A 22719-nucleotide genomic window follows, 5' to 3' on the forward strand; every position below is an offset into this window, starting at 1 on the left:
AGCTCTTTTGTAGGCTTTTTGACATTATATCTCACACTATAATATTGGGTTTTGGATCTTCAAACTAAATTCATTTAGCACAAGCTATAAGCAAAGCACTTTGAAAAGTATTTTAGGGATACAGTGGAGAACAAGACAGATTCGCTCAGCAAAATGCAAAGAGAAAAAAAAAAATTTTTTAACTGGAGTGGAAAGTGGAAAGTCATTCAAGCAGTTGAACGAACTCAAGGGCCAAATAAGATAATGACTGACAATTACCATATGGATTTAGTGTGATGGAGATAACTGATGACCTTAGCAATGGTTGGCAGGATAGGAGTAGAAGAGGACTGACGAGCAAGAAGGAAGAAAGAAAATGGAGACAGTAAGTTAAACCTTTGGGGAAATACGTATATGAAGGGAGTGGTAGCTGGAGGGAGAAGTAAGATCAAAGGGAAGTGTTTGTTTATTATTTAAGAAGGGAAACTTGACATGTTCAACCATTAAAGTTTCCAATAAAGAAGAAGTTGAAGATACTCAATTGAAGAATCAACGTTTTTGGAATTGCCAGAGGAAGTAGGTTTAAGCATCGGGGAGGGACTGGCCCTTCCAGGAGAAGGAGAACCTCCCAGCAAAAAAGGCACTGGAATCACAGCAGATTCAACAATTTTAGGTGCATATGTGAAGTTGAGGCTTCATACCCTCTCCCTCAAAAAACAGTGTCAAAGAGTAATTTCCTTATTTCTCCCTTTAAACATAAACCTGATTTCTATTCTTATGACTAAAAGGGAAAGAATTTAGAATAAACAAGAATTTTTAAGAAAATTATACTAAGTATTCATAAGCAAACAGATTTATATATTTGTTTATGAAAACAAAATATATATTTATTACATGAATATTCTAAAAGTCAAATAATGAAAATCTAAGCTTATATACCTACTTATAGTTTTAAGATAGTTTTTAATGCATTGATTCAAAAGTCTGACACATTTCTAGTAAACAGTTATTGGGCAATTGGAAACTGCTGCCATAAGACTGTTAGGAGAAGGCACTCCCACCTCCTCACTTCCTTTTTCAATAATCACTTTGATTCTTTGACATGACAGTAATAATAATTTTAGAAACAACCCTTCCTTCCAAATATCAATAATACCTTCCATAACCTAATTTTTCTGAAAATAAATATGAACATTTTCCTCTGTTTTTTATATAGTATATCCCTATTTTTTCATTTATATTAAAAATGGTCACTTCTAACGTAAGTGATTCAAAATTCAACCAATTTTTGTTTACACATTGCACACATTGGTTTAACAAATGTAAAGGAACTGCAGAGATAACAGTAGCAATGCAATTCTCCTTATGGGAGAAGCAGGGTTCGTTATTTAGCAGGCAAACACAGGTTAAAGACCCCAAGTCGTCCTCCTGGTAAGTTTCAGAGCTGGTTCCAGAATTCATGCCCTATAAGTCCTATGAAGTTGTTTGTTTTTTTTTTTAACTGCTCCGTGTTTCCTTCTCATAAATAGTCTTATCAATCATGTGATCATTACAATAAACCACAACATAATTTTCAAATATTCTCCCTTACAACTAGGAGATAAAAATTCATGACTTGTTTATGGAGTTACACAAGGCTATGTAGTTTTGGTTGAAATTAAAAATGACAAACAAATGGGAAATTCAGCTATGCAAAGCAACTAACTGGATACACAAATTTCTAAATATTACATACCTTTGTCATTAATGTGCCTATTATGAAAAAATAAGTTATACAGAACCGAAGAACACAATTCAAAATCAAAAGAATTCTGCAAATTAAAGACATGAAAATGAAAAATGATAGCTCTACTATTTAACATGAGCTCCCTGAACAAAATCATCAGTCAAAATCTTAATCAGATAATGTTGCCCTAATCATTGTTAAAGTCTATTTTCATTCATAATTTATATTCTGTGTATAAAGAAAGAAATTTTTAATGTTTTACCCAAGCTGTAAGTCCAAGCAATCCTTAAACCTTGAGAGCCACATCATGCCCCTTTATTGGCTGAAACCCCCTGAATGATTCCCATCTCACTCAGAATAATAGTCAAGGTCCTGCCATGGTCTACCAGGCCTTATAAAATGGTCATCACAACATCCTACCCTTTCTCATCTCTTACTTGTCCACTCCTTACTCTCTCTGGCCACAGTGCCCTTCTTGACGCTCCTTCAACATACCAAGCATGCTCATTATACTTGTTCTTCCCACTGAATGTAACTCCCTTCACCCATATATCTAAATCATTCCCTCTCACTACATTCAAGTCTGTACTCCGTTCTCTCCTTATCAGAAAGGCCTACCCTAGACATGGTATTGGATACAGTCTCCCACCATTCTCAATTTACTCTGCTTTATTTCCTCCTTAGTATGCAACCCCATTAACATATATATTAAAATCCTCATGTTATGTTTTCCTCCACTAGAATGAAAACTCCAGAAGAGTAGGAACTTCTGTTGTATGTATGAATGAATGATCATCTTATCATTTCATCCAGCTGAATAGGGAACTTCTCCAGAGAAACAACAGTAAAAAAAATCTTAACGTTCTTGAGTTCTTCAAATATCAATACAATTCAAAGTGAAGTATGAGTATAAATGGTATTCTTTATTAAATATAAATTGGTGAAGATGACAAATGATGATGGTATTTTTTATGTGCATGTACAATGTTGTGTGCAGTTGTTTTTGTTCCATAACCTGTGAGGCACATAATTCAGTGGGTCTGCATCATATCAAGAAACATAGATTAATCTCTGTTACTAATATTTCATGTGACAGTGGGAAGCAATGTAGGTTTGTAAAATAGATGGATTAGACTGAAGTTCTTTCTATGCGTCAAGACTATAAGGAATCTATGAGGTCTCTTCTTTCTTGATCTTACTTCCAAACATGCAAAACTCAAACGACTGTATTCAATTTAACGTCAATATATACATACAGCTGGATGCCAAGAAAATCCACTACTTTTGGCTTCAATTTATTTCTTTTTAATGTTTAGTTCAATGATATTTATAAACTGAAAATTGGGAGATGTTTACTACCAGAAAACTCTTTATGCAAGTATCACCAAAAAGTGGTTCTCAACTCTGCAAGAATCAGTGCAGACATACTTACAAACCCAATTACTTGGGCATATCATTCTAAACACAGCTTTCTGCAGGACTCTTTCTTAATTTAGCCAAGAGCAGAGACCCGAGTATATGCAATGCATCAAGATATACTTGAAATTATCTTTCCTTTAAGCTGGAGAGTGGTGTTCTCTCAAGATTCATACAATAATAATCTGTTTAGTCCGTAATTCCAGAAAATAACTAAATCCCTGAAGCATCCTGGCAGAAGAACTTTAAGCTTAGATCCTTTCTGAATAAGCCATTTCACTTGAAGAGAGGTGATCAGACTGAAGAACAAAGCTATTTATCTCTCTGTGTGATGGAACCCGAAAAGCCCACTGGTAGTTGCTCTCCAGAAGGCCTGGATGTGGAGGAGCTAAGTCAAACTCCAGGAGAGTTGTGGAAGTGGTAACACTAGAGGGGTAACCGAAAGGGAGAGGACTCCCAAGCTTCTGTAAATAACTAAGCAATAGTAGCAAGAGTTGTAATCATTATTTAAGACAACTGGTAGTCTTCCTTGAAGCAGGAGATGAACACGAGCCATCAGTCACTCATGGTAACACTCAGGGAAATGGGGACTACAAAGGCCAGCATGACTGCATCCAGCTTACTGAGGGGTGTGACTTACACTAAACTTTCCACAATGGCTGACAAATGCTCACAGTAGACCCTTTGACTAATTAACCTTCAATTTACATATGGTAGTCAACATTCAGTAGTTAAAATTAGCGTTGGTAAACAGATTGACTCTAAGAGCATCAAGAGCTTTTAGAGGTGTCCCTGTGCCCAGAGAACAGGGCAGAAAAGAAAGGAAACTTGACTTTCATTACCCAAGTGTTCTCCCACTACAATTACATAATTAATAACATTGTATATATTTTAAAGTTTTGATTCTGGAAAAGTCATCAAAAAGTCTTCATTTCGAAACAGTTTACACCCTAAAAAGGATAATAGAAATCAGGGTAACTGTGTACCATGTTAGGTAAGAAATCTTCTTCTATTCCTGAAAATCTCTTCAAATTATTTTTTCATCTTCAAATCCTAAAAAGAGAATACCTAAATGCTGAACTTATTATCTAAAGGCTTTACTCTTTAACTTGCAAAACTGAAGACCACACCAAGTAAGCATGGATAAGAAATAAACAAGTGGCAAGAGATCAAGAACTCCAAAATTAATGACAAAAGAATGATCAGCAAATGATAATAATACAGTGTTCTGACCTGCTGAGTCTGCAATCTCTCCCACTCCTGATGTCCTTGATATTATCTATTTCTTGCAATTCTAAGAAAAAAATAACAAAGAAAGACAAGTATTTAGGGAAAAATCAAAGTAATTCCAAAATATTTAGGTGAAAAAAAAAATTAAACATTATAAAGAGTTAAGATTTCTACTACATAACTTTGGAAGAAATATTAAGTAATTTCATTCTAAAATTTTTTCTAGACCAGAATCATAGCCATACAACATCAGACTCATAGGACTATGCCAGTTAATAGCTGATGAATGAATAATAAATGAACACTCAAAAAACAAACTTTCATAAATGACAGGCAAGATATAATGATAGTTGAAATGTAAAAAAAATGTGAACCAATTATCTTGAAGCTGTTTCAATTAAATCACTTATAAAAATTTTATATTATTAATTCAGTCATGTAAGCACATGTGCATGTATGTAGCCTATGATCACCCTGGGCCCAGTTTTATTGAGAGAAACAATTTTAACCATTCTTACAGTCCATGATGGTTAACTTAAAATATACTTATAATGCAACCTTACTTATAACTACAATACTTTAAGGATAACAGGCTAATGTGCACTGAAATTTATTAAATACAGACTAGCACTTACCAAAGCGCGGTGCTACATTGTACTAGGGTACTAGGGTGTATAAGAATAAAGGGTTTACAAACTCACTGGATAATTTCTACGTTAAAACAATAAAAACAAAAATAGCAAAACAAAACCAGAAACACCATATTGATACTTAGTCACTTTATCTGAGCCAGACCCCAAAGACCAGGATTTAAGCATTGGTCCTATGACAGAAGAGCTTTATGTCTTTAGAAATTTATCTAACCTCTTTGAAGGTTTATTTTCTTGATCTGTAAAATGGTTTCATAGCCTTGATATAAATTCAAAAATTAAAAAAAATTTCAATACATGTAACTATATTATCATTATTTTATTATTTATTTATCGATATAGAATTCTTTTTTATAAGGGGAGGTTCATTATCTATTCTCAGCTTTGTAAACGTTAGCCTCAGAATGATTATGTTTTCAAAATGGTTTTAAAATGTTTAAACATTTGTTAATGACTTTTATGATCTTGAAACATGATTATTAAAATTGTATAAATATAAATTACACGTTTATGCCCTAGGAGGGTACAGTTACGTGTACCATCAGTCACATTATGTGGTTATTATTTTATTTTATTTATGTATTGTTAATTAATTAATTAATTAATTTTTGGATGCACTGGGTTTTCGTTGCTGCATGCGGGCTTTCTCTAGTCACGGAGAGTGGGGGCTACTCTTCGTTGTGGTGTGCGGGCTTCTCATTGTGGTGGCTTCTCTTGTTGCGAAGCATGGGTAATAGGCACGCAGGCTTCAGTAGTTGTGGCATGCGGGCTCTGTAGTTGTGGCACACGGGTTTAGTTGCTCCACAGCATGTGGGGTCTTCCCAGACCAGAGATCAAACCTGTGTCCCCTGCATTGGCAGGCGGATTCTTAACCACTGTGCCACCAGGGAAGCCCTGTGGTTAGTATTTTAAATAAGACTTCAAAATGATACTCTGAGGGTAACAGAATTCTACTTCTAGGATATTGATCTAACATACTAGAGCCAGAGATTTAGAGATGATCTAGGACCAGGTTACCTGTATAACTTTTGATTATTAGTTTATATAAGACTTCTCATTTTTGAAAGAAACAATAATTTGGTGTGGTTTCTGGGGTAGCTAAATTCTTTTAAAGGCTATAAAATAGTAAAAGAAATTACACACCAAGACTAAGTGGGATTTATCCTAGGAATGCAAAGTTGGTTTAACATCTAAGTATCAAATAATGTAACATATCATACTAATAAAATAAAAGACAAAACCATACAATCATATGGTAGATGCTGAAAAGCATTTGACAAAATCCAACACCCTTTCATGACATAAACATTCAACAAACTAGCAATAGAAGGGAACTTCCTCAGCCTAATAGAGACCATCTACAAAAACCTCACAACTATCATACGTAGTAGTAAAAGACTGACTGGTTTCTCACTATGATCAGAAATAAGACAAGGGTGTCCACTCATGTCACTTCTATTCAAGACTGTACTGGAGGGAGACAAGAGCTGGCCTGCCTTCCATACCCCTCCTTCCTCCCAGCCTGAGTGAGCCAGAGCCCCCTAATCAGCTGCTCCTTCAACCCCATCCTGTCTAGGCGGGAACAGACGCGCTCAGGCGACCCACAGGCAGAGGCGGGGCCAAATACAAAGCTGAACTCCAGGAGCTGTGCCAACAAAGAAGAGAAAGGGGAATTTCTCCCAGCAGCCTCAGCAGCAGTGGATTAAATGTGCACAGTCAACTTGATGTACCCTGCATCTGTGGAATACCTGAATACACAACAAATCATCCCAAAATTGAGGCGGTGGACTTTGGGAGCAACTGTAGACTTGGGGTTTCCTTTCTGCATCTAATTTGTTTCTGGTTTTATGCTTATCTTAGTTTAGTATTTAGAGTTTATTATCATTGGTAGATTTGTTTATTGATTTGGTTGCTCTCTTCCTCCTTTTTCTTTTCTTATATATAGATATATTTTTTTTTTCCTCTTTCTCTTTTTGTGAGTGTTTATGTGTATGCTTCTTTGTGTGATATTGTCTGTATAGCTTTGCTTTTACCATTTGTACTTGGGTTTTATCTGTCCGTTTTTTTGGTTTGTTTGTTTCTTTGTTTGTTTCAGTATAGTTTTTAGCGCTTGTTATCATTGGTGGATGTGTTTTTTAGTTTGGTTACTCTCTTCTTTCTTTTTTTAATCACTTTTTAAATTTTTTTATTTTTAATAATTTTTTTAATTTATTATTTTAATAACTTTATTTTATTTTACTCTTTCTTTCTTTTTTTCTCCCTTTTTATCCGAGCTGTGTGGCTGACAGGGTCTTGGTGCTCCGGCCGGGTGTCAGTCCTGTGCCTCTGAGGTGGAGAGCCAAGTTCAGGACATTGGTCCACCAGAGACTTCCCAGCTCAATGTAATATCAAATGGTGAAAGCTCGCCCAGAGATCTCCATCTCAACGCTAAGACCCAGCTGCACTCAACGACCAGTAAGGTACAGCGCTGGACACCCTATGCCAAACAGCTAGCAAGACAGGAACACAACTACATCCATTAGCAAAGAGGCTGCGTAAAATCATAATAACGTCACAGACACAACAAAACACATCACCAGACGTGGGCCTGCCCACCAGAAAGACAAGATCCAGCCTCATCCACCAGGAAGGCACTAGTCCCCTCCACCAGGAAGCCTACACAACCCACTGAAGCAACCTTAGCCTCTTGGGGCAGACACCAAAAACAACAGGAACTATGAACCTGCAGCCTGCAAAAAGGAGACCCTAAACACAGTAAGTTAAGCAAAATGAGAAGACAGAGAAACACACAGCAGATGAAGGAGCAAGGAAAAAACCCACCAGACCAAACAAATGAAGAGGAAATAGGCAGTCTACATAAAAAAGAACTCAGAGCAATGATAGTAAAGATGACCCAAAATCTTGGAAATAGAATGGAGAAAATACAAGAAACGTTTAACAAGGACCTAGAAGAACTAAAGAGCAAACAAACAATGATGAACAATGCAATAAATGAAATAAAAAATTCTCTACAAAGAATCAATAGAAGTATAACTGAGGCAGAAGAATGGAAAAGTGATCTGGAAGATAAAATAGTGGAAATAATTACCACAGAGCAGAATAAAGAAAAAAGAATGAAAAGAATTGACGACAGTCTCAGAGACATCTGGGACAACATTAAACGCATCAACAGTCAAATTATAGGGGTCCCAGAAGAAGAAGAGAAAAAGGGACTGAGAAAATATTTGAAGAGATTATAGTTGAAAACGTCCCTAATATGGGAAAGGAAATAAGTCAATCAAGTTCAGGAAGTGCAGAGAGCCCTATACAGGATAAAGAGAAGGAGAAACACGGCAAGACACATATTAATCAAGCTATCAAAAATTAAATACAAAGAAAAAATATTAAAAGCAGTAAGGGAAAAACAACAAATAATATACAAGGGAAACCCCATAAGGTTAACAGCTGATCTTTCAGCAGAAATTCTGCAAGCCAGAAGGGAGTGACAGGACATATTTAAAGTGATGAAAGGGAAGAAACTACAACCAAGATTACTCTACCCAGCAAGGATCTCATTCAGATTCAACGGAGAAATTAAAACCTTTACAGACAAGCAAAAGCTAAGAGAATACAGCACCATCAAACCAGCTTTACAACAAATGCTGAAGGAACTTCTCTAGGCAGGAAACACAAGAGAAGGAAAAGACCTACAATAACAAACCCAAAACAATTAAGAAGATGGTAATAGGAACATACATATTGATAACTACCTTAAATGTAAATGGATTAAATGCTCCAACCAAAAGACAATGACTCATAGACTGGCTGAATGGCTACAAAAACAAGACCCGTACATATGCTGTCTACAAGAGACCCACTTCAGACCTAGGGACATATACAAACTGAAACTGAGGGGATGGAAAAAGATGTTCCATGCAACTGGAAATCAAAAGAAAGCTGGAGTAGCAATTCTCATATTAGACAAAATAGACTTTAAAATAAAGGCTATTACAAGAGATAAAGAAGGACACTACATAAGGATCAAGGGATCAATCCAAGAAGAAGATATAAAAATTGTAAATATTTATGCACCCAATATAGGAGCACCTCAATACATAAGGGAAATACTAACAGCTATAAAAGGGGAAATCGACAGTAACACAATCATAGTAGGTGACTTTAACACTCCACTTTCACCAATGGACAGATCATCCAAAATGAAAATAAATAAGGAAACACAAGCTTTAAATGACACATAAGACCAGATGGACTTAATTGATATTTATAGGACAGTCCATCCAAAACAACAGCATACACTTTCTTCTCAAGTGCTCATGGAACATTCTCCAGGATAGATCATAACTTGGGTCACAAATCAAGCCTTGGTAAATTTAAGAAAATTGAAATCATATCAAGTATCTTTACCAACCACAGTGCTATGAGACTAGATATCACTTACAGGAAAAACTCTGTAAAAAATACAAACACATGGAGGCTAAACGATACACTACTAAATAACCAAGAGATCACTGAAGAAATCAAAGAGGAAATGAAAACATACCTAGAGACAAATGACAATGAAAACACATGACAACCCAAAACCTATGGGATGCAGCAAAAGCAGTTCTAGAGGGAAGTTTATAGCAATACAATCCTACCTCAAAAAACAAGAAACATCTCAAACAACCTAACCTTACACCTAAAGCAATTAGAGAAAGAAGAACAAAAAAACCCCAAAGTTAGCAGAAGGAAAGAAATCATAAAGATCAGATCAGAAATAAATGAAAAAGAAATGAAGGAAACACTAGCAAAGATCAATAAAACTAAAAGCTGGTTCTTTGAGAAGATAAACAAAATTGATAAACCATTAGCCAGGCTCAACAAGAAAAAAAGGGAGAAGACTCAAATCAATAGAATTAGAAATGAAAATGGAGAGGTAACAACTGACACTGCAGAAAAACAAAGGATGATGAGCAATTACTACCAGCAAATCTATGCCAATAAAATGGACAATATGGAAGAAATGGACAAATTCTTAGAAAAGCACAACCTTCCGAGACTGAACCAGGAAGACATAGAAACTATAAACAGACCAATCACAAGCACTGAAATTGAGACTGTGATTAAAAACCTTCCAACAAACAAAAGCCCAGGACTGGACGGCTTCACAGGTGAATTCTATCAAACATTTAGAGAAGAGCTAACACCTGTCCTTCTCAAACTCTTCCACAATATAGCAGAGGGAGGAACACTCCCAAACTCATTCTATGAGGCCACCATCACTCTGATACCAAAACCAGACAAGGATGCCACAGAGAAAGAAAACTACAGGCCAATATCACTGATGAACATAAATGCAAAAAACCTCAAGAAAATAATAGCAAACAGAATCCAACAGCACATTAAAAGGATCATACACCATGACCAAGTGGGGTTTATCCCAGGAATGCAAGGATCCTTCGTATATTCACATCAATCAATGTGATAAACCATATTAACAAATCGAAGGAGAAAAACCATATGATCATCTCAATAGATGCAGAAAAAGCTTTCAACAAAATTCAACACCCATTTATGATAAAAACACTCCAGTAAGAAGGCATAGAGGGAACTTACCTCAACATAATAAAGGCCATATATATCAAACCCACAGTCAACATCGTTCTCAATGGTGAAACACTGAAACCATTTCCTCTAAGATCAGGAACAAGACAAGGTTGTGCACTCTCACCACTATTATTCAACATAGTTTTGGAAGTTTTAACCACAGCAATCAGAGAAGAAAAAGAAATAAAGGAATCCAAATCAGAAAAGAAGAAGTAAAGCTGTCACTGTTTGCAGATGACATGATACTATACGTAGAGAATCCTAAAGATGCTACCAGAAAACTACTAGAGCTAATCAATGACTTTGGTAAAGTAGCAGGATACAAAATTAATGCACAGAAGTCTCTGGCATTCCTATACACTAACAACAAAAGATCAGAAAGAGACACTAAAGAAACACTCCCATTTACCACTGCAACAAAAGGAATAAAATACCTAGGAATAAACCTACTTAAGGAGACAAAAGACCAGTAAGCAGAAAACTATAAGACACTGATGAAAGAAATTAAAGATGATACAAACAGATGGACAGATATACCATGTTCTTGGATTGGAAGAATCAACATTGTGAAAATGACTCTACTACCCAGAGAAACCTACAGATTCAATGCAATCCCTATCAAACTACCAATGGCATTTTTCACAGAACTGGAACAAAAAATTTCACAGTTTGTATGGAAACAGAAAAGACTCCGAATGGGCAAAGCAATCTTGAGAAAGAAAAACAGAGCTGGAGAAATCAGGCTCCCAGACTTCAGACCATACTACAAAGCTACAGTAATCAAGACAATATGGTACTGGCACAAAAACAGAAATATAGATCAATGGAACAGGATAGAAAGCCCAGAGATAAACCCACGCACACATGGTCACCTTATTTTTGATAAAGGAAGCAAGAATACACAAAGGAGAAAAGACAGCGTCTTCAATGAGTAGTGCTGGGAAAACTGGACAGCTACATGTAAAAGAATGAAATTAGAAAACTCCCTAACACCATACACAAAAATAAACTCAAAATGGATTAAAGACCTAAATGTAAGGCCAGACACTATAAAACTCTTAGAGGAAAACATAGGCAGAACACTCTATGATATAAACCACAGCAAGATCCTTTTTGACCCACCTCCTAGAGAAATGGAAATAAAAACAAAAATAAACAAATGGGACTTAATGAAACTTAAAAGCTTTTGCAGAGCAAATGAAACCATAAACAAGACCAAAAGACAACCCTCAGAATGGGAGAAAATATTTGCAAATGAAGCAACTGACAAAGAATTAATCTCCAAAATCTATAAACAACTCATGCAGCTCAATATCAGAAAAACAAACAACCCAACCCAAAAATGGGCAGAACATCTAAATAGACATTTCTCCAAAGAAGATATACATCCTGCCAACAAACACATGAAAGGATGCTCAACATCATTAATCATTAGAGAAATGCAAATCAAAAGTACAATGAGGTGTCACCTCACACCAGTCAGAATGACCATCATCAAAAAACTATAAACAATAAATGCTCGAGAGGGTGTGGAGAAAAGGGAACCCTCTTGTACTGTTGGTGGGAATGTAAATTGATACAGCCACTGTGGAGAACAGTATGGAGGTTCCTTAAAATACGAAAAATTGAACTACCATACAACCCAGCAATCCCACTACTGGGCATATACCCTTAGAAAACCATAATTCAAAGAGAGTCATGTAGCACAATGTTCACTGCAGCACTATTTACAATAGCCAGGACATGGAAGCAACCTAAGTGTCCATTGACAGATGAATGGATAAAGAAGATGTGGCACATATATACAATATAAATATAAAAATCAATATAAAATCAATTGGGGACTTCCCTGGTGGTCCAGTGGCTAAGATTCCATGCTCCCAATGCAGGGGGCCCGGGTTCATTCCCAGGTCAGGGAACTAGATCCCACATACCACAACTAAGAGTGCACATGCCACAACTAAAAGATGCCTCATGCCTCAACTAAAAAGATCTCACATGCTGCAACAAAGATGCCGCACATAGCAGATAAGATCCTGTGTGTTGCAACTAAGGCCTGGCGCAGCCAAATAAATAAATAAATATTTTTAAAAATCAACTGGATTCCTATATACTAGTAATAAACACTACAAAAATAAAATTAAGAAAACAATTTCATTTACAATAGTGTGAAAAAATAAAATAATTATAAATTTAATAATATAAGTGGAAGACTTGTACATTGAAAATTAAAACACTACTGAAAGAAATGAAAGAATATCTTAAAAAGATGAAAACACATCCCACAATTCATGGATCAGAAAACGTAATATTCTTAATATGAAATATTCCCCAAATTGATCTATGGATTCAACACAATCTCTATCAAAATTTCAGCTGGCTTTTTTGGTAAAAATGGACAAACTGTTCCTAAAATTCATAAGGAAATGCAAGGGATCCAGTATAGCTAAATCAATCCTGAGAAAGAAGAAAAAAGTTGGGGAATGCATCCTTCACAACTTCAAAACTAAAGACAAAGCTACAGTAATCAATACAGTGTGGTACTGGCATAAGGATGCAAATATAGATAAATGGTATAGAATTGAGAGTACAGAAATAAACCTAGACATTTATGGTCAATTGATTTTTGACACACTTGCCCAGACAATTCAATGGGGGAAAGAACAGTTATGGTATGACAAAAAATAAATAAATAAATCTAGTCTTTGTTCCTGGTTCTTTTTTTTTTTTGAATTTTTGAATTTTATTTTATTTATTTTTTTATACAGCAGGTTCTTATTAGTTATCCATTTTATACATATTAGTGTATACATGTCAATCCCGATCTCCCAGTTCATCACACCATCACCACCCCCGCCCCACCACGTTCCCCCCTTGGTGTCCATACATTTGTTCTCTACATCTGTGTCTCAATTTCTGCCCTGCAAACTGGTTCATCTGTACCATTTTTCTAGGTTCCACATATATGCGTTAATATACGATATTTGTCTTTCTCTTTCCGACTTACTTCACTCTGTATGACAGTCTCTAGATTGATCCACAGCTCTACAAATGACCCAATTTCATTCCTTTTTATGGCTGAGTAATATTCCGTTGTATATATGTACCACATCTTCTTTATCCATTCGTCTGTCGATGGGCATTTAGGTTGCTTCCGTGACCTGGCTATTGTTCCTGATTCTTGACACAGAGCTTTGAAAACCCTTGGAATTCCCTGAGTGACAGGTGTGACTTTGTTATGCTATGAGGTGACTCTTGTCAGAGTTCCCAGATAGCTTCAGGCTGGGAGAGAATGTCAGAAAAAGCAACCAAGTGATTTGAGGGATGGAACTTTGAGACACCTCCCACCCCCATCCCCTGACCCTCCCCCACACAACCTCTGGGGAGAAGAGATTGAGAGGCTGGAGATTGAGTTTAATGACATAGCTAATGATTTAATCAACTATGTCTATAATTATGTCAATAAAAACTCTGAACAACAAGCTCAGAGAGCTTCCAGCTTGGTGAATACGTTGATGTACTAGGAGGGTGGCAACCCTGCCTCCACAAGGACAGAAACGCCCACTCCACAACCCTTTTGGCCTTGTTCTATATACCTCTTCATCTGGCTGTTCATTTGAATCCCTTATAATAAAACAGTCATCATAATTAAGCACTTACATGAATTCTGTGAGTCATTCTAGTGAATTAGTGAACCTGAAACAGTGTCGTGGGAGTTTCCAAATCTGTAGCCAATTCAACCAGGCAGAAGTGCCCCTTGCCTGGGGACCCCACTTGCAGCTCTCTTCTGAAGTAAGGGCAGTCTTATTGGGGACGTTAGCCTTTAGTTTGTGGGATCTGGTGCTAACTCCAAATAGTTAGCATCAGATTGATTTGAACGATAGGACACTCAGCTGATGTCAGAGAATTAGTATTGGGACATAATTGTCTTTTCAGCAAATGGTTCTGGGAAAACTAGATATCCACATGCAGAAGAATGGAATTAGATCTTTACTTCAAAACCGTATAAAAAATTAACTCAAAATGGATCATATAACTAAATGTAAGAGCTAAAACCATAAAACTCTTAGAAGAAAGCATAAATATTTGTAACCCTGAGTTTGGCAATGGTTTCTCAAATACAACACCAACAGATAAAATGAGTAACAAAAGAAAAAAATCAATAAATTGGACTACATCAAAATACAAAATGTTTGTGCTTCAAAGTACAACATCAAGAAAGTGAAAAGGCAACCTACAGAATGAGAGAAAATATTTGCAAATCACAGATCTGATAAAGGACTTGTATCCAAAATATAGAAAGAACTCTTAAAACTCTATATTAAAAAGTCAAACAATCCAATTAAAAAATGGGCAAAGAATCTGAATAGACATTTTACCAGAGAATATATAAAAATGGCCAATTAGACTATGAAATATACTCAGCATTAGCCATTAGGTAAATGCAAGCCAAAACCACAATGATATACTACTTCATATCCACTAGGATAGCTATTTTTTAAAAAGAGATAATAACAAGTGCTGATAAGAATGTAGAGAAATTGGAACCATGTATGTCACAGGTAAGAATGTGAAATTCTGCAGGTGTTCCGGAAAATAGTTTGGCGGTTCCTAAAATGTTATGTACAGAGTTACCATATGACCCAGCAATTCCACCCCTATGTACTTACATACACAAGAGAAATGAAACATGTGTCCATACAAAAACTTGCACCCGAATGTTCATGGTAGCATTACTTATAATAGCCTAAATGTGGCAACAATCTAAATGTCCATCAACTGATGAATGGATAAGCAAAATATTGTACATCCATACAATGGGATATTATTCAGCCATAAAAAGGAATGGAGTACATGTTACAGCACTGATGAACCCTGAAAATGTTATACCAAATAAAAGAAGCCGATAACAAAAGACCATATATTGTATGATTTCATTTATAAGTCCAGAATATTACCTATTCTATAGATTTACCATCTATAGAAACATCGAGCAGATGAGCAGTTACTTAGAATTATAGGGAAAGGAGATTTGTGGGGTAATGGGAAGCAACTGTTAATAAATATGTAGCTTCTTTTTGTTAGATGAAAATGTTCTAAAATTATACTGTGGTGATACTGAACAACTCCTTGAATTTACTGAAAAACACTGAATTGCACACTTTAAATGAGTGGATTGTATAGTATATAAACGATAACTCAATAAAGCAGTTTTTTAAAAATTACACAGATAAAACAAAGACACGTTAACACGTTATCCCCATTTTTAAAAGGAAAAGTACCCACATCTGTCTTGAAAAAGTCTATGTTAAGATGATACAAAAGAAATTTTATATTTTGATAGATTATTGCTTGACAGATAACATTAATGGCATGCCAAGATTAAATACCAATAATAAAATAATAGTAAGGTGTTCTACTTTTAAACTAGTCTTCAGAGATTACTCTTTCAATAGAACTCAAGTATTACAATAAAATCCAAGTATAATTTTCACTTTTTCAGGGCTGGTAGTGTAGAAAAAAATTTTTTCATCCAAAGTATGGTGATAGTTCAGAATACAATTTGTTAAAAGCTGTAAATCATGTAGACACTTTTGTGATTTTAGAATTCTCTCCTTAAGAATGACTGTTAAAAAGGAACACTTTAGCTGCCAAACAAAATTAGATAAGTATGTGAGGAAACATATACTTGGAAAATATCAAGTTTCAGTGACATAAAATTCAAGTTTACCAATCCTATCTATTTAAACCTTCAATTTTAATATGAATTCATTTAAACAAGTACTCAGAAGCTACATTACCCTATGGGGCTATCTCATATTTACCCAATTTCAATGATATAATAAGAGTTATAAGATTAAGCAATCTGATCAATTCTAGTTACACAACATAAAATGACTAAACTCTTTGTCAGTCAATACATGTTTGACTATTCAAGTATATTTTCTGCCATCGAAATTTATATAAGGTCTGCTGCCTTCTCTTAACTGTGCATGCACATTGCTTCGAGTTCAGTTGCGAATCTGTTGAATAGCAACCATCTATCTATTCATCTATTCATATATTCAACAAAAAAGTTACTGAGCACTTATCATAAGATACTGTTTATATAATAAGGCAGAATGGAGAAATAAAAACAACACGTGTTCTGAGACCATCTAGACTTGAGTTTAAGTTAAGGCCTCGACTTATTATAGGTGCCAAAACCTTTTTGAACCTTAGTTTTCTCATTTTTAAAGTGAGAATTAGGGCTTCCCTGGTGGCGCAGTGGTTGAGAATCTGCCTGCCAACGCAGGGGACACGGGTTCGAACCCTGGTCTGGGAAGATCCCACATGCCGTGGAGCAGCTGGGCCTGTGAGCCACAATTACTGAGCCTGCGCGTCTGGAGCCTGTGCTCCGCAACAAGAGAGGCCGCGATAGTGAGAGGCCCACGCACCGCGATGAAGAGTGGCTGCAACTAGAGAAAGCCCTCGCTCAGAAACGACCCAACACAGCCATTAAAAAAATAATAATAATTAATTAATTAATTTAAAAAAAAAACACTTGCTCCTCTTCTAAAAAAATAAATAAATAAAATAAAGTGAGAATTAATTAAATTAATAAATGTTACAGAACCCAATAATAAATTTTAATTTCTTTTTTCAGCCTAATTTGAAGGCTAAGAAGATTAATCGGATATGGATTCTGCCTTTTATAAATTAACAGTACAGCAGACATTATAATGTATATAAGTAAATTAAATAAGGTGAAAAATTATACAATAGAAATTTCCTGTGATAAAATAAGAAATGAGATGATCCATACCAGATGTACATAACATGGCATCATCATCATCACCAAATAGAAATAGCATTTATATAGTTGATTACCAAGCTAATTAAATAATTATCAAGTGAAAAATATAAGATCAATAATCTTGGTTTGTTCCAAGGAAATTCTGAGTAATTGCAAGTAAAGTTTAATGTTAGAAGATTATAATGTTATAGAAGATTACATGTAGGAAATACACTTACTTATTAGTATTGTTTCTTATGATAATGAATAAAAATGCCACATTTCCTCTATCAAGAATTTGTTAATTCTGGCTATCCCATCTCTAGCCTATATGGATGACCACTGGCAAGTTACTTTAAGTCTTGGTTCCTTCATCTCCTCATCTGTTAAATGGGAATTAAAATCATGCATGCTTTATTGGGTGAACAATAGAATAAAATGAGTGCATGTCAAGTGCACGAGTGCCTAGTCCATTAAGTACCTAACACTGTAGGTATTCAAACAATGTTCGACAGTCTTATCCCTCTTATTATAATCTTTCACACCATAGCAAGAACTTGTACAGGCATTTCAACTAAATTTTAATTACCATTCAATGGGAGGTGAAATATCATAGCAGAAAAGATTTTTGCATGCATACTGGGAAAACTAGGGCTTTTTCTTTATATCATTCATAATGGCCAGCAGAATGAAGTTCTGTGACTGGCCAAGACTATATCATCTGCCTTTGTGGTGGGCAGAGATAATGAAGAAACAGTTCAACCAAAAGAAAGAGTATGTATATATGTATGGGGGGATGCTCTTTCTAGAAGAAGGGAGTGGTAAGGCATGCTGAAAGATAAAACAACATGCCTACCTACTTCTACCAAGTGAACAGGGATAGTCTTTGCTGTAAGTTATGATTTCTAATTTAACTGACCTCAGAAGATGGGAAATAAATGAGTGATTTATATAAATTTAGAACTCTTTAATTAAAAAGTCCTCATGATAATAATGCAGGGAGTCTCCTCTCCCTTACCTGTTGCATCTAACTGGCCATTGAATCATCCTCACCCAATCTCTCAAATATCTATCTATATAATATATATATATTATATATAATATAATATAATATAATAATATAATATATAATATATCTATAAAATATTGTAATATTTTATATAAATATTTATATTTATTTATAAAATATTTATATTTTATAAAATATAATATATTAATTATAATATATTAAAATATATTATATATAATATATATCTACAAAATATATCTATAAAATATGTCCCTTCCTCTCTGTTTGCATAGGTATCACCCTTCTCCACACTCATGTTCTTCTCTTACCTTGACTATTATGAGTGCTCCCTTCCTTAGCTGTTCTCCTTGCTTTAAGTCTCAAACCCTACACGAGACAATTTTTCCATGTTCTGCCATCCTTCTCTACCTATTCTTCCCTCAAGACCCAACCCAATCATTGTATCTTCTCAGTGAAGTCTTTCCTAACTCTCCAAGGGATATTGAGGAACTTTTCATTTCATGGGACTCAACAAACGGTAACTTAGCATACATATGGAAGTATCCACTTATGGGTTATGTCAAATTAACACAAGTTTTTATTATAATACCCCATGCTGGAAAGGTATGGTAAAGTGGGGCCTTTCATATGTTGCTACTGAAAGTTAAAAGTGGTTCAAAGTTTTTGAAAAATATTTGGATCACCTATATCAGCAGTCTTACACATGTTCATATGTAATTTCATTTCTGGAAAATATATCCTGAGGAAAGAATTCCAAAAACAAGAAAAGTTTATCCACAAATATATTTTTCTAGAAATTATTGATAATATGAAAAAAGGAAAGAGTCAAAATGCCTAACAATAGGGCATTACTTAAATAAACTACAGATCACCTCCCTACTAATCTGCTGAGGAAAAGAGGCTTAGTAATTAGCAGAGCCCAGATCCAAATACACATTCCTGTGACTCCAGTACCTGAAAGTTCCTAAACACTAATTCTGTTCCAAAATATTAATGTTCTAAAAGATTAATTTTGGTTAATAGACAGAAGATTTGTAGTTTATATAACCAATGATACACACACACACACACACACACACACACACACACACACACACATTCACACACAAGATATAAAAATGACTCAAAGGATAAATGCCAAAATGTGACAATATTAATTTTAGAATTACAAAAGTTGCTTAGTTTCTTTTGCTAATCTACATTTTCTAAACATTTCTCCAATAAATTATATAACTTTCATAATAACAAAAGTTTATTAAATAGAATATCAAAACTTTTATACAACTTGTATAATGCTATTTAAGTGTGGGGATCAAAGGGTTTTGCAAAAGTTCTGAGTTGGCACTTAGTGCCCTTATAATAACCCCATCTTCCTCCTCAGAAAACAGACACCCACCGGAGCACCCCATCCAGGTTCATTTCCTATGTATTAACCAAAAATCTTTTTTAAAAAACATTTACTGACTTATTTTATTATCCATTAGACATCTCATCTACACTGACTCTTCACTAACTTCACAACCACCCTATGAAGTGTGCATTGTTAACACATAGCAAATGAGGATACTGAGTTAAACTTAGTTGCTCGCGGTCACATGGTCAGCATGTGGCAGAGGTGGGATTTGAACTCAAGACTTCCTGATATCAACAACGAGATATCACCTCACACCTGTCAGAATGGCTATTATCAAAAAGTCTACGAATAACAAATGCTAGAGAGGGTGTGGAGAAAAAGGAACCCTCCTACACTGTTGGTGGGAATGTAAATTGACACAGCCACTATGGAGAACAGTATGGAGGTTCCTCAAAAAACTAAAAATAGAACTACCATATGAGCAATTCCACTCCTGGGTATATATCTGGAAAAAAATGAAAAGGCTAATTTGAAAAGATACATGCACCCCGGTGTTCATAGCAGCACTATTTATAATAGCCAAAACACGAAAGCAACTCAAATGCCCAATAGACAATTGGAATATTATCCAGCCATAAAAAAGAATGAAATTCTGCCATTTGTAGCAACGTGGATAGACCTAGGGAATATTACACTTGGTGAAATAAGTCAGACAGAGAAAGACAAATAATGTATGATATCACATATATGGAATCTAAAAAAATGCAGATGAATGTATATGCAAAACACAAACAGAGTCACAGATATAGAAAACAAATCTGTGGTTACCAAAGGGGTGAGGGAAAGGGGGAGGAAGAAATTAGGGGTATAGGATTAACAGATACAAACTACTATGTATAAAATAGATAAGCAACAAGGATATACTGTATAGCACAGGGTATTACAGCCATTATCTTGTAATAACCTATAATGGAATATAATCCACAAAAATATGGAATCACTGTGCTATACACCTGAAAGTAACACAATATTGTAAATCAACTATACTTCAATTTTTAAAAATCCATTTTCTTTCCAATAGACCACATAGATCACTTCAAAACATACTTGTCCATGTACCAATTCCCCATTTCTTTCTCTTTTCAAGTGTTTGTGAATGTATCAAATAAAGTCATTGTTACTAATATGGAAATGAGCTAGTCAGGTTACAGGGGGAAAAGTACAAAAATTGGAGTCCTCTCCCCATCACCACCTGTCACTCACTATCCCTTCTTCCTTTTCTTTTATTTCCTGCATAGCACTTAGCATCTCTAAAACTAGTTTGTTTTAGAGATCTAAAACATTTTAGGCAAAATAGACCTTGCCTATTTTGTTCATTGCTTTACCTTTAGCACCTAGAACAGTGCCTGATTTAAACTGGAGTTTAATAAATACTTAGCAGATGAATAAATAAATGTACTTATGAGAACAGGTGCAAATCCCTCTCTTTACTAAGTTATGTGTCTCGACAAATCTACTAGCCTTTCAGCTTTTAAATGCCCACTTCTTTAAATGCAATACTGCCCAAGGTTGTTATGAGTAATTCATTCATTCAAAAACTACTTATTGAGCACCTACTATATGCCAAATATTATTCTACGCAATGTGATAGTAGCAGGGAACAAAACAGACAAAAATCTCTTACGCAGCTCAAAGTCTGGTGAGTAAAGACAGAAAAGAATGTAGCTTAATATGTTAGATGGTGACAAGTATTTTGGAGACAAAACAGCTTGTGGATAGGAACCTGAAAGGAGGATCTGCAGTTTTAAGCAGGGTAACTGAGAAAGAGGACGCTGAGTAAGGAGGTGAGGGAGCAAGACAAGCATACTGGGGAAAGAACTTTTCAGGCAGCAGGAATAGCATGCTGGCACGACTGTATTTTCAGAGTGGTTGCAATGTAGTAAGTGATGAGAGAATAGTAAGAAATGAGATCAGATAAGCGAGGCAGGGGAAAGGACTGACTGTGTAAGACCTGTACACCATTGTAAGGATATTGGCTTTTGTTCTTAGAAAAATTAGCAGTCATTGGAGGGGTTTGAGCAGAAGTGGGATATTCTGTGACTTAGATTTTTAATGGGCTCAGTATTTCTCAATCGAGTTGCTATTGGCATTGTGAGTGGCCAACCTCTCTTTGTCCTGACCATCAAGCACATGGCAGGTCATCTCTAAACTCAGCTCACCAAATGCCAGTAGTAATTCCCAGGACTTTTTTTTTTTAATTTTTTAACATCTTTATTGGAGTGTAATTGCCTTACAATGGTGTATTAGTTTCTGCTTTATAACAAAGTGAATCAGCTATACATATACATATATCCCCATATCTCTTCCCTCTTGCGACTCCCTCCCTCCCTCCCTCCCTATCCCACCCCTCTAGGTGGTCACAAAGCACCGAGCTGATCTCCCTGTGCTATGCGGCTGCTTCCCACTAGCTATCGGTTTTACATTTGGTAGTGTATATATGTCCATGCCACTCAACAACCAAAAATGCCCCCATTTATTTCTAGAGCTATGTTAGGAATAGACAATGGTAGGTGTAAAGGTAGAGTCTATTTTAATATTCCAGGCAATACTTTATGTCATCTTGATCCAGAGTGGCAGTGGTGAATCAGAATATGTATCTTTTAGAGATAGGATTTGCAAATGAATTGGATATGGGTGTGAATGAAAGCTAGGAGTCAATGAAGACTCCCAGGTGTTTGGAATGAGCAAATAGAAGGATGGAGTTGCTCTTCCCTGAAAGACTGAATGTGAATGGAACAGATTTGGTGAAGAAAGCAGGCATTCAGTCAAGACACGTTAAGAACTACTACATAAAAGCAGATACGTCTATATTTCATGCAAGAATTTTGTGAAATGAGGTCATGAGTAGTTCTGAACTGATGGATTTTGTTAGTGTATTTTATGAAAGAATAGAGTTAACAGAAATAAATGTTA

The 22719-nt window shown here is 35.4% G+C and overlaps 1 protein-coding gene across 1 annotated transcript in view; it reads right to left on the reverse strand.

Moving 5' to 3' along the window:
- Window positions 1-22719, reverse strand: part of SOX5 (SRY-box transcription factor 5) — a 993423-nt gene that overhangs the window by 639118 nt on the left and 331586 nt on the right. Inside the window, exon 5 of the mRNA XM_082351965.1 lies at window positions 4355-4415. The gene's annotated coding sequence lies outside the window, so the exon portion shown is untranslated. The remainder of the gene's footprint in view (window positions 1-4354; window positions 4416-22719) is intronic.

This window comes from Balaenoptera borealis (genome assembly GCF_965194805.1).
Source record: "Balaenoptera borealis genome assembly, chromosome: 13".
NCBI classification, from domain to species: domain Eukaryota; kingdom Metazoa; phylum Chordata; class Mammalia; order Artiodactyla; family Balaenopteridae; genus Balaenoptera; species Balaenoptera borealis.